A 12,673-nucleotide genomic window follows, 5' to 3' on the forward strand; every position below is an offset into this window, starting at 1 on the left:
TAGCCCGAAAGCAGCTTCAGGCCCTAAACGTGGATATGGCAGAATATGCGCTCCTTCGATCTAAACAAAAATACTGCGCTGGAGGCAATGAATCGGGGTGTCTTCTGGCACATCTGCTACGCACTCAGGTGCTCAAACAGAGAATTACAGATACTAAAGGGTCACAGGGTACATCAGAACACGCAAATGGCTCAAGAATTTGAGCACTTTACTCTTGATAATATATGATAGAGGCGCTTGATCTAGGAGAAGCCAAGACTTACTTAGACTAGGTCCATGTGAACGATGCTTTGCAACTAGACAATGATATCCATCCAAGTGAGGTGCTCATGGCCATAGCTGGCTTGCAGTCAGGTAAATCACCTGGTTAAGACAGTTAGACTTCTGAATTTTGTAAAACATCTGTGGTCCCCCTGACAGACATCCTTGCTTGTCTCTACAAGTCTTTCAGCGAGTTGGGCTCCCTCACAGAAGCTAAGAGAGGCTACCATTACAGTACTCCCAAGCCTGGAAAAGACCCATGCTTTGTTCTTCATAACGCCCATCTCACTGTTAAATGTTGATTCTAAGAGTTTTACTAGCATACTGGCCGTCCGCTCATAAGCCCTACATGCAAAGCCTGTTAGACCATGACCAGGCCGGGTTCATTCCCGAAAGGGGCTGTAGCGATAACACTAAACACCTTTTCAATCTCATAGATAAAATTTGTCATTCCCACACGCCAGTGGTCCTTCTCTCAGTTAATGATGAAAAGGCGTTTGACCAATTGCACTGACCGTATCTCCAGTTAGCAATAGACAAATCCGGACTGTGTGCTAGATACCAACGTTGGATAGGGTACAGTTATGCCAATCCTACAGCTGTGGTCAGAGTCAACGGGCTGATTTTGTGACTCTTTAATGTAGCACTTGGCACTAAACACGGGCCCCTTGTCACCACTCCTCTTTGCCCTCTATATGAAGCTGTTCGCAGGGAGTCTGCATAAACATGCACACAAAGCAAGCATCACAATGGGGAGCCAGGAGCATTAACTCGCTTTATATGCGGACAATGCCATAATAGCCATTACACAACTCTTGCCATCCAAGCCCACACTAATGCAGGAATTAGAAGACTATGAGAGGGCCCCTGGCTTTAAGGTAAACCTCCAGAAATCACAGGCTATTAACCTAACCATTCCACAAGCTCCAACTAGAATGCCTCTTCCCTTTACCTGAGCCACCCAGAGAGGCAGCAATTTAGACCTGCAAATATTGTTGAACAGTAAAAAATGTGTTCTGTCAAGTTAGCGTCTACTCCTCTTCCATTTTGTCTACTAGCCCCCATTTTTGTGTTTCTGCGGGGACTTTCATAAAGTCAGAAGTTACGCATTCACTGAAAACTAGTTATACTGATAATGCTCGCGTGTCACAGTAAGTAGCCCTGCCATGCTGAAGGGCCTACGTGCACAGATGTCTAATCTGTTTGCCCATCAACGCCTGTAACCTCCCTTGCCTAGCTACAAAGATGTGGGTAACGGTTTATCAGGATTCCACAGTTCAGCATGTAAGCATTGTGTAAGGGGTTTAGTAAGCGTTATGTAAAATGCCATAAGAGGGTTATATAAAGTGTGATGTAACCATGACAAAGGGGTTTTGGTGAATTCCTATGGTGCCCAAAATGTATAAAAGGCAGGTTTGAAACTGTTCTAGTTAATTCCCTCACAGGCACTTGTAGTGTCTGTATGACAGAGCCATCTCATGAGAAATATTAAACTTGTGTTTTGTTTCCACTCCAGTGTTGATCCTCATTTTGTGAGCCCATAGACTAAGGGTGTCCCTGCACCAGTAAGACAGATAAAAAAATCTCACTTCTACAATATACTCCATGCTACAGCGAACAGTGGGGCGCAATTAAACTGCCTTGCTCTCCACTGCCTTATACGATCTACAGTCACACAAACACAAACTCCAAACCATCCAGAAAGCCGCAGCCAGACTCGTCCTCGGGACACCACGTCATGAGCACATGACCTAACACCTATGAGACATCCACTGGCTCACCCGTCGAGAAGAGGGTCACCTTCAAAGTCCTCATCCACACCTACAAATCCCTCAACAACATCGGACCCAAATACCTCAACGAGAGAGTCTCCTTCCACGTACCCAAGAGGAACCTCCGCTCCGAAAAAAAGCTTCTATGGCCCTTGACGCTCTTCACTGACACTCCAGCACCCCCAGGAACTGCTCTCGAGTAGCGCTGATTTGGGGAAGTCTGTCCACCTTCAGCCGCCCTGAAGTGGCCACTGAGCCATTCAGATTGCACGTTCTCCCGTACTGTGGCATCCACGGCAGGGATGCGGCCCAAAATTGCCAGCGTAGCACAGAAGGGGGAAGATTGCTCACCCCCCACATGCAGGCTGAATCAGGCTCGGTAAAGCAGGGGAGAGAGAATGCAAAAGGGCCGACTCTACAGCCAGGCAGACGATGTGCTCCGTTGACTCAGGATGCGGAGCCTTCTCCAGAGAGGAGGGGGAGAGGCGGTGCTGTAGGCAGACAACTTCCAGCCGGCCCTACGGTGGTTGATCTCCTTGGGGGATAAGCAGGGAGACGAGACCTGCAGATGCCTGGAGCAAATGAATCTGATCGGCCAGATATCGCAACTACAGCATCCTAGACGCCAAAAGATGCAGTCAAGCCCGAGACTCTGGATGGCAAAAAGTTGGCAGCAGGGCTCCCCACCCTCTACCAGGATGAAGTTATGCCAGCACCCTCTCTCTCCCTGCCCCCGGCCCTTACTAAGGGAAGGGGAGAAGGGGACCCTACTGCTCCAGCTACTGTGACGGTCGATGAGGTAACATATTGAGCCCATAATACATTAAATGCGGGGGATGTGCTCTTTGCGATTGCGGAGGGCCTTGATTACCCAGGGGGTGACAAAGATGTAGTTGATATGCATTTGAGGGCTGTTTTGAGCCTTGCTCCCTCGAGCTTACCTCCACCCGATAAACGTAATGATAATTCCCCTGACTTGACAATTCATGATCAGTCTTCAAGCTCTACACAGCAAGGGCTACAGCAGGGGGCACAGAGATTGGCAAATGCGACCCGGAAAAGGAGCCGAGTTATTGTTTTTTCTCGCTGTCCGGTGGAGCGAAGTGATCGGTGGATGGGTCTGACCTCTCTTCCGATTTCAGCGAGAATGACAGTGACCCAGAAGAGGGCAAAAGGGGCCCTGCCTCGACAGCCCGCAGGAAGGCTGGCCGGCGAATTTCGGAGGGCAAAGATTTAGTTTAGTAGATCTGTATCCCGTGCACACATACAATATTAAACAAGCTATACAAGTGTAATTCGAAAGCAAATTGCACAATATTATTTGTCGATGTCTTAATTTCTTTATTCTGTTGTACAACGCAGCCAGCCGACACGTGTTTCACCAGGGTAAAGTGGTCCGTCGACTATTCAGGTCTGAAAGGTTTTATCAGACCCCAGAGTAGCCCCTAAACTGGTGTAAATTCCAACCCGGTAGGGCACGAGTGTAAGAATGATTACAATATCCTGGTAGATCTGAAGGCAATTGACTGTCAGATGGGTCAGCAGATGGCGTTATCGTGATACCGGTGATAATTCCAACCCGGCCGGGAGCTGTCCTGAGCACTCAATGAGTTAAGTCCTTTTAGGACAAAAATGCATAAGCTTATTTGGTTTACCCTGCACGTTTGAAAGTGGTCGGGGGCAAACTTGATTCTTTATTTCTGAGATTAAAGCAAAGGAGTTTCTAGGTGGTCTTAAGCCATAGAATTGTAATAATAGGGTTAAGTGCGTAGCTAATCCATGTATGTATTCAGGTTTCTGATACTAGAACTGGGGTTAGAATTAGGGCCTGCTTTCTTTCTTTCCCTGATTTGGTCTTCCTTTTTCCTTTCGTTAGTAAGAAACGTGTGTATAATTTCACAGGTCACACATGCTGCACACATCTTCACACAGACTGCACTGCGGTCTGGTAGCTTTTCAGGGTTGGGGGGATGGTTGGGAGAAGGGAGAGGGGTCCTGGGAGGTGGGTTACGGTTGGACGGGAGGGGGGGCACAGGGGAAGAGTGTAGGGGGGAGGGGTAAACGAAAATCCTACCCGCTGATGGAATTAAGTCAAACAAACTTTTTTTTTTACTTTGCACAGTTGCGCTTAACAGTAAGGTACTTTGAGTACAGACTAGATGGGTAAAATAACTCTAGCTAGGTAAATGTGGGAGGACTGAATGACAGGATGAAACGGTCAAGGGAGGTACAGTTTATGAGGTCGATTGCCCCCGATATCGTGTGCATGCAGGAGACACATATCCCATGGGATAAAATGGAGCTGATGGCAATAAGTGGGTACAATCTGCTGTCCTGTTCCTCTCAGAGCTCCAATGTTCGGGGAGGGGGTGGCTATTCTAGCTAAACCTCAGATAGGGTTGATTAGGCATTAGCTTTCGGATATGCATTGTAGGTGGGCACTAGTTGACTTTGAGGCAGGACTCTCAGTTTGTGTAATATATGGGTTGAATCAGGATGACACGAAGATATTTGAGGATCTCGTGGTCTTTCTAACATTCTGGCCGCACTCGCTGGTCATCTGTGGAGGTCTCAACCTGTACCAAGCAGTTGAGACCTGCCGAGCCAATCGATATCAGGGGAAAAAAAACTCGCGTGTATAGGGCCTCGTCTTCCCTGATGGACAGCCACGGCATGGTAGACACATGGAATATCAAGCATCCTAACGATCCAGGCTATACCTACTTCTCCTGCCCTCATAAGACATTTGTTTGACTTGATTTTTTGTTAATAGCAATAGGTCTGTTTAGTAAAGCTGAAATTAGGAAGCTTCCGAAGGTAGTTTCAGACCATAGTCCTCTGATTTTGGAGGTCGAGGTCCAAGCGGCTACCTAAAGCCTTCACAAGTGGAAGTTTCATAGGAAACTGCTGATGAATGTAGCTTTTGTTGAGCATATCGAGAACGGGACATAGGGGTTCTTTGACACCAATAGGTATAGTGCTCCACGAGATACCGTGTGGGACGCCTTCAATGGCAACCTGAGGGGCGAGATTATCAGCTTTGTTGCCCACGCGAAGAGACAGCGTCAGGCTGACAATGAGAGGCTGCTAGGGGAACTGGCCGAGGCTGAGCAAGAACATGTTACACGGATTGCATGGGGGCAAGGATGGCACTAACCCAGCTTAAAATGATTGCTTTAAAAGCAGAGATTAATAGCTGGCTTACTCAGATCGGCCGAAGAATTTCTAACTCATAAGAATGGAACATATGAGTATGGAGAATCAGTTGGGATAAGGCTTGCGCTGCGCACACAGCAGAAAGCAGTTAGAAGAATGATAACCTCAATTAGGAAGGATGGAAGAATCTATTCAGAGACTAGAGACATACTTCGTGTGTTTCAAGAATTCGATCATTTATTATATAAGTAAGATAGCGGGATACCTCTCGATATCTCTCAAGTAGTGTCAGAGGCAGATCTTGGGGCCACCCTAGATCAACCCGCCAGGAATGACCTAGATGCAGATATGCTTGAAGAGGTCCTAGCAGCCTTAAACTATCTACCTTCAGGAAAAACTGCTGGCCCTGATAAAATACCTCTTGAATTCTATAAGACACTTCAATCTCTGTTAGTCCCTATTTTACTAGACCTGTTCCTGGGGGTGCAATACAATGGGCTCCCACCAGAGTCTTGGGATGGTACTGATAATATTATATTCCCCAAAAAGGGAAAACCCCTGGATAAACCGGACTCGTATAGGCCGATATCACTGAAATTCTGACACCAAGATTTATTCCAAAATACTGGTGTGGGTTGGCTGGGGAGGGTCATAGCCCAGCTGGTGTCAGCTTAGCAGCATGGCTTTATACCCGGCAGAGGGAATACGGACCATATATGGCGAGTTATAACTCTGTTTGACATCACAGCCGAGACAGGGGGAGAGATGGCTATGGCCCTCCTCGACGCCAAGAAGGCTTTTGATTGGGTGGCCAGGAGGTTTTTTATGGGGATTACTCGAATTAAAGGGTTGCAGCCCCAAAATGGTCAACACTGCTAAAGCTATGTATTCCAACCCACACGCATGGCTTCAGCTAATGGGTGAAGAGTCGGAAACTATAAAGGTGTTGATGGGGACCAGGGAGGGGTGTCCCTGGGCTCCCATCTTGTTTGCTCTTTATATAAACCCATAGATTGAGATGCTCCTAAACAATCATGGGATAAAGCCGATTATCTGTGAAGGGTGTGAGACTAAGGTGCTCGCATATGCTGGCGACATTGCCATTGTCACCACTGTCACCACTGACCCCAAAGGAGCAATTAGGGAAATCAAAGCTGTGGCCAGGGACTTTGGGCAAGCCTCCGGCTATACTTTGAATAAAGGGAAAACACAAGTCATCTGCAAGGATAATCTTCCCTTTCAAGAACCACGGCATGTGGATACAGTGGTGTACCTTGGCATTCGCATTAGCTCCACGGTAGACACTATAGGTAGGATTCATTTTAACCCCCTGGTCAAAAAAATCTCCACTGACCTAAAACATATAAATGGGCTTCATTTATCAACTTTCGAAAGGGAATTGTCCTAAAAATGACAATGCTTCCTAAGATCCTATATCTCTTTCGGTCGTTACTGGTGGCCATAGAAGAATCAATATTGAAAGCACTGGACTCTAGCTTCACAATTTTTATTTGGCAATATGGGAAGGTGAGGCAATCATTAAAGTATCTGTCTCTCCCACAGGGACGGGGTGGGTTGTCAGTCCCCAATATTACATTCTACTATTGGGCGGCTCTTCTACTGCAAATGCCTATGTTATTTATTACGGATAATGACGGAAAGACAGATCAGGAAAGCCACAGCGCCACCCCACAATCTAAGAGCTTGCTCTAGGGATAAAAGCTGATGGACTGCTGCTGCTGCAGCTAGAGCCAAGATATTATAAGAAAGTCTGATTCAAGGTAATACTCAATGCCTGGAAAATATGGAGCAAAGCTCTCAAAGCTATATATAAACTGCTGTTGCGCTCCTCCCTTTTTCCACCTCTATTTTATGATGGGAAAGCAGTGTGAGCAGCATGGCCTGACAGCAATAGGGGACCATCTGCAGCAAGGGTTTGGTATCCCTAACAGCCAATATTTCAAATACGTACAAATTAGGGAATTCCTTGGTAATTCCAGGGTGGCCATAGTCCTAGATAAAATACCTTTTATGGAGGTAATTGCTCGAGCTGACTGCAAAATAAAAGACATCTATAGCATTTTGCTAGACAGTCTGCCGGATGATCTAGAGAAGACTGGGGCAAATTAGGCTGGAATCTAGGTGACCCTGATGCTGATTTAGATAAGGCAATAGCACTAGCCACAAGAATCTTCTTGTCAGCAAGCCCGAATGTGCAGCATTATAAAACGTTATTTAATCTGTATTTTACCCCTGCCAAACTGTTTGAGTGGGGCAAGAGGACAGACAAAAAATGTTCTAAGTGTAAGGAAAGCCCTGCCACGCCAATACATATGTTTTATAACTGCACATGGTTACTCCAACTGAAGTACATGCTGGAGCTCTTCTGAGAAGGATTGTTAGGAAGCAGGATCAACCTTAGCCCAACTATGATATTAGGCCACGATAGCAACAGTGGCTTGGGTACCACTTATGCGTATTTTGTATTTGTATCGGCTTTTGCAGGGCTCGAAAAATCATTTCATTTTTACTAGACCTGCAGATCTAGTAACCTAAAAAAATGTACTCGATCTAACAAATGTACTTGACCTCAGTTTCTGGAAGCAGAGCAAATGTGACAAGTTACCAAGATTTAAAGGCATTTTTATCGCTCATTCACTTTGTGAGCTACAAAGATGCCTTTAAATCTAGCTAACTTGTCACATTTCCTCTGCTTTCATAGACAGAGGTCAAATGTCAGTCTTCCTTCCTACATGCCAGAAAGGGCAAGTAGGATTTAAAAATGGCTTGCCCTAATTGAATCTGGCTCGCAAATGCAAGGGAGCGAGTGGATTTTTGGAGCCCTCTGTTGGATATTTATAATCCAGAGGTAGCTCTTTATGAATGCAGGGGCAGACAGACGAGGAAGCTGGGAAAAGAAACCTGCTCTACCATAATGGATTGGAAGAACAACACTGATTGTGTAACTAATCAGCTTGCCGGCTGCTTATAGCTGTTTTAGTATTGATCCACCAACCTAGAATAACTTATAACCAGGACAGGTAGTAGGCACTGGAAGGGTTGCTCTCATCATTTAGGCTTCACTCCCTGGTAGTTTTAACCTCAAGGGTGGCCCAACCCAGCTCTCCCTAGGTAGCCACTGGTATCCGATGTATTGTAAATAAGGACGAAATGATACTCAACTTCAGAAGGATGAAAGGTTGAGTGAATCCTCCGGGATTTGAACCTGTGAACATGAAGTCAAATTCACGCCCTTACAGTGGACGATTTAGTCCACTATGCCACAACAACAGGCATAACTCCAGACACTGAAGAGAGGAGGATAGAGACTGGGCTGCCTTTATAAATTCCTTGAGGTGTTTTGTTAGCAAGAAGCTGCTGATTAGTCTTCCCGAGAACTGCCATTTGGTGGATGTTCTAAGGGTTAGGCGCGGGTCTGCATTCTCGGTTGTCAGAGGTGAGGAGGTTCCTAAGCGAGACCTGTCCTTTTGTCTGTCCCTCATTACTCCTTCAGTTGTACGGATGACAGCCAGATGCAGAACACTCACTTGTGCCTCTGTTGTGGGTGTTCCCAGATGAAGACAGCCCCAGTGGTACCCACAGTAAGAAGCATCACATTACACAAAGTTTGTGTCTAGAGAGCAGACATAGGAAGACACGTGAAAGGGGAAACACCCAGAACCAGTTCTACAGTTTGAGAAAGTCAATCCATATGCCCCGTCTATATGTCATGTATGAAAGTGGAACCCAAACCAACCCACTTTGTTCCATTTGCAACTCCTTTAAGTAGGAGGGAAGAGAGTGCCCTGCAAAATTCTCAAGGTACTGCTGTACACCAGGGCTGGATTCTTTCTGACAGCCAATCTGAAAGAAATGATGGGACGTCACCTGAATTATTACTTTTTGCCGGAGAAGCTGACATTCTGCCCTGAAATACCTAGAGTCTGTCTGCTGACAGAGGAAACGAGTCTGCTTGGCCCTGGAATAGGAGAATGGGTCTATATGCCTCGGTGACTGTGGGAAATCCAGAAAAAGCTTACACAGGAGCAATTTAGGTAGGACCCATGCCTCCTTCACTTCACTGATTTCTCATCCTTGTTCCTAGACTAGAAAAAACCTCTACAGCACATTTATCTCAGGCCCGGACAGAGGTTGTAGCTGCTGTAATTGCCGGAGGCCTCAAAAGGAGGCTACAACTGCTCTAATCACTACAAGTCCAGATTGGGGCCTCCAACTGCAGACTTAGACGTAGGCTCAACCAGGACTGCAACTCCCTTTGGTCCGAATAAGACCGCAACAACAAAGCCCACTCACTGTGGCCAGGTCTGTACCGTAGACACAGACTTCACAGACCGAGGGTGTGTGGGCAAGACCCCAAATGTACCAACGGTAACTTGTTTACAGCGAATTTTGGGGTCCTCACCTGAGATTGTGTAACTATAACCCACACGTATCTGGGCACTTGTTGGATCCTATTTTTTCCAACTTTCCCGACCTAAACAATGATTTCCCATGCCCTCTATCCAAGTCGGCCAATTTGCAGTGCCTTTTACAGTGAAAATGGGGTCCCACTTTCCGCCGTCTAATCTGGCCCCAGAACGTAGTACCAGAAGCTGAGCTAAGGTGAATGTTCCAACGCTTAACAAGTTATTGTGCGACACTAGACCCGACCTCAAACAAATTTCTATTACTGATCAGGATCTTTTGCGCAATTGGCTTACGGGAGCTGAAGAAAAATGTCTCCCTTTCTCAGCTAAACGTTTGGGACGCTGCCCTAGTTTAACAAAATGCTAAAACTTGGGAAAACAATACACAGCACTTACAAACAGTGAAATAAATTTGACACTAAAGAACCCAAAGCTACCTACAAAAATGCCTTTAAAAAATTCCACTGTCTCCATAGAACTGCTCGCACTGAATTCTTTTCTCAAAAGATTCTAAAGGCCCAAAACTGTCCAAAACGCTTTTTAAGTTAGTGAAGGAACTATCTGACCCCGGGAAATCAATAACCTCCCCAGCTCTCTCACACAGCCAATGTGAGGAACGCGCTTTCTTTTTTATTAATAAAGTTGTTAATATACACTCTCAGCTGCTGAGCAAATGCTCACAGGATGTGCAATTAGACGAAGATGACCCGTCTATTATCAGGCAAAACTCGAGTTTAGGGTTACTTATGCAGCCGATTCCCCACACAGCGCTAGCCCCCCACTTAAACTAGATACCTGGGCCCCCCTTGACACAATTTCCTTTAACCGCATCCTTCACGCCACCAAATCAGGCTCCTCCCTTGATCCCTTTCCTACCCATTAGTTGGGCCAGCTGGATCCCTCCATACTTTCGATGGTAATGGATCTCCTTAAAGCCTCCCTGGAGGAAGGTACCCCAAAAATGGAAACATGCAATGGTACCCACCCCATCCTAAAGAAAGCAAACTTGTATCCTTCAAACCCCTCTAACGTTCTTCCCATCTCTATGCTCCCCATTCTCCCAAAAAGTCTGGAGTAGCCTGTTAATGGCCAACTGTCCTCCTTTGTGGACACCCAGAATATTTTTCATCCTTCCCAATCTGGGTTTAGAGCTGGCTTCCCTACTCAATTCACCTGTTTGGGGGGTTACAGAAATGTTAAGGCACCGCTTGGGGAAGGGTGAGACTGTGGCACTCATCCTGTTAGATCTTAAAGCTGCCTTCGACACGGTATATATAAAAATATATATATATATGTGTGTGTAGTATTTAAACTGTGAATACAGTAATGTATTTCTTGAAAAGACCAACACTGTGCTGGACATTGAAATAATTGTGTCAGATGGTTAATTGTTGAGTACTGAGCACGAGCAATCCCACTACCTCCTTGGGTAGCCTGTGGCTGTTCACCCTCTCAACTCCGATAGTTAAGTGCAAAAGTGGTTGTACTTGACCCAAAATGCAGAACCAGAGTAGGAATGGTCGTAGGACAATGACAAACAAACACTCTCAATTCCCATTGGCGAGGCCCACCTGCCCCATTGCCTCCAAAACAGGGTCTGACAAACTCCCATCTCAACAACATACACTTTTGAAGAAGCCCACAACCAGAAATTAAGACGGCGCACACCACCAATACAGCACAGTGAAAAACGCATTGTATCACTCACCCCAGAGCTTTAAATGGACAGGTACTGTCCAGTACGGAGTGCAAGCACTATTTCAGTTTGAGAGAGAGAGCGCGCACCGGCACTTCTCAAGAGAAATGCTATACTTTTAATTGAAGAGTACCGGCAGTTTTCAGAAACAAGCAGGTGCTCTGGTACAGAGTACCTGCACTTCTATTTTTCCATTTCAAGCACTGCTCACCCCACAATCACAGTTCCTCAGCATGAAAGCTACTGCAGGGTTTAGGCACACGATCACACGTGCGTCAACACACTCTACCTCCTTATTCCCCATGGCAGTTAGAACATGTCTACACCAGCATCCATCTAACTGCTGCATGCGCCGATGCAGCAGGTACAGCACATTCATATATCTTTAGAGATTAATGACAAAGGAATCACTGGGCTACGGAGACGGATACAACAACTAGAAAACACTATTATCCAAAAGTGCCAGAGTCTGCAAAAAAAACTTTCCATTTATCTTGTATGAGGAGACAAAATGCTCCTTGAAAGCTTCTGCAAGCATCTTCTGGCAAACTGGACGGCCCTACTCATGCCCCACACAGCTCACCAGCAGGTTCTGGTTGACCTCATGCAATGCTTCTCACTCCCACGCCGGTGCCCACTGCCTCAGTAAGAGATGTCCCCCCCCTCGCAACAAGCCTCGTCTCAGGAGAGACTGACTTCCCATCTCGATAGGAGGCAAATTCTACTGAAACAACAAACTTCTCCACTGGAAAAATGCTACTTTTGCACCACCCAGCGTTCTCAGTGAAGGGCCAGCAAGCTCCTTCTTGTCCACGTGAGTGAGAGAGAGAGTATATGGTAGTTAAAAGGGTTGGCATGGATGGAACGTGGCGGGTGAACTGCTAGGCTGTCAAGACTGTGTCGGTGTTAGGACACATGCTACACGAACCTTCCAGAACCATTCAGGCGATAGCGCACCTTACCTCTCGCCAAAAGAGGTTAAAAGTGCGGTAGCATCTGTATTCTCTGCTGCCTCCAATTCAACTTCAATAAAGGAATTTAAAATCTTCAGCTTGGGGAGGTGAGTTCAGGGCTTGTTTCATACTGATTGACAGGCCTTGAGACCGTAGTTTCAGAGTCTCTATGAAAGGAACGCCCCTTAAATCCTGCGATTGGTTAGATGAAAAGTCCCGCGCCAGAGAAGACTGTCCGGAAGACCGCCCCATCGCCCCGGAAGTTATTGCCGGCTGCACTGGAAAGGACTGCCCCTTACCTCCGAGCCGGTATTTAGGTGTGTTCGTAGCCGGCAGGTGATTGTGACACATGGGCTGGTGGATTAACAGTTTACGCTCCGGGAGGTCCAAGTCACGGCTCCAATTGAG

At 46.4% G+C, this 12,673-nt stretch overlaps 1 protein-coding gene across 2 annotated transcripts in view; it reads right to left on the minus strand.

The window, feature by feature from the left end:
• The window catches only part of MAD1L1 (mitotic arrest deficient 1 like 1), a 2,576,418-nt gene extending 2,563,955 nt beyond the window's left edge, over positions 1-12,463 (minus strand). Inside the window, exon 1 of one of the 2 annotated variants that reach the window (XM_078664968.1) lies at positions 12,275-12,463. The gene's annotated coding sequence lies outside the window, so the exon portion shown is untranslated. Of the gene's footprint in view, positions 1-12,240 lie in introns of both variants that reach the window. The other variant, XM_078664969.1, reaches the window with a different exon arrangement.
• Positions 12,464-12,673: the final 210 nt, after the last annotated feature.

Source organism: Lissotriton helveticus, chromosome 10 (genome assembly GCF_964261635.1).
Source record: "Lissotriton helveticus chromosome 10, aLisHel1.1, whole genome shotgun sequence".
In the NCBI taxonomy this organism is placed as follows: Eukaryota; Metazoa; Chordata; class Amphibia; order Caudata; family Salamandridae; genus Lissotriton; species Lissotriton helveticus.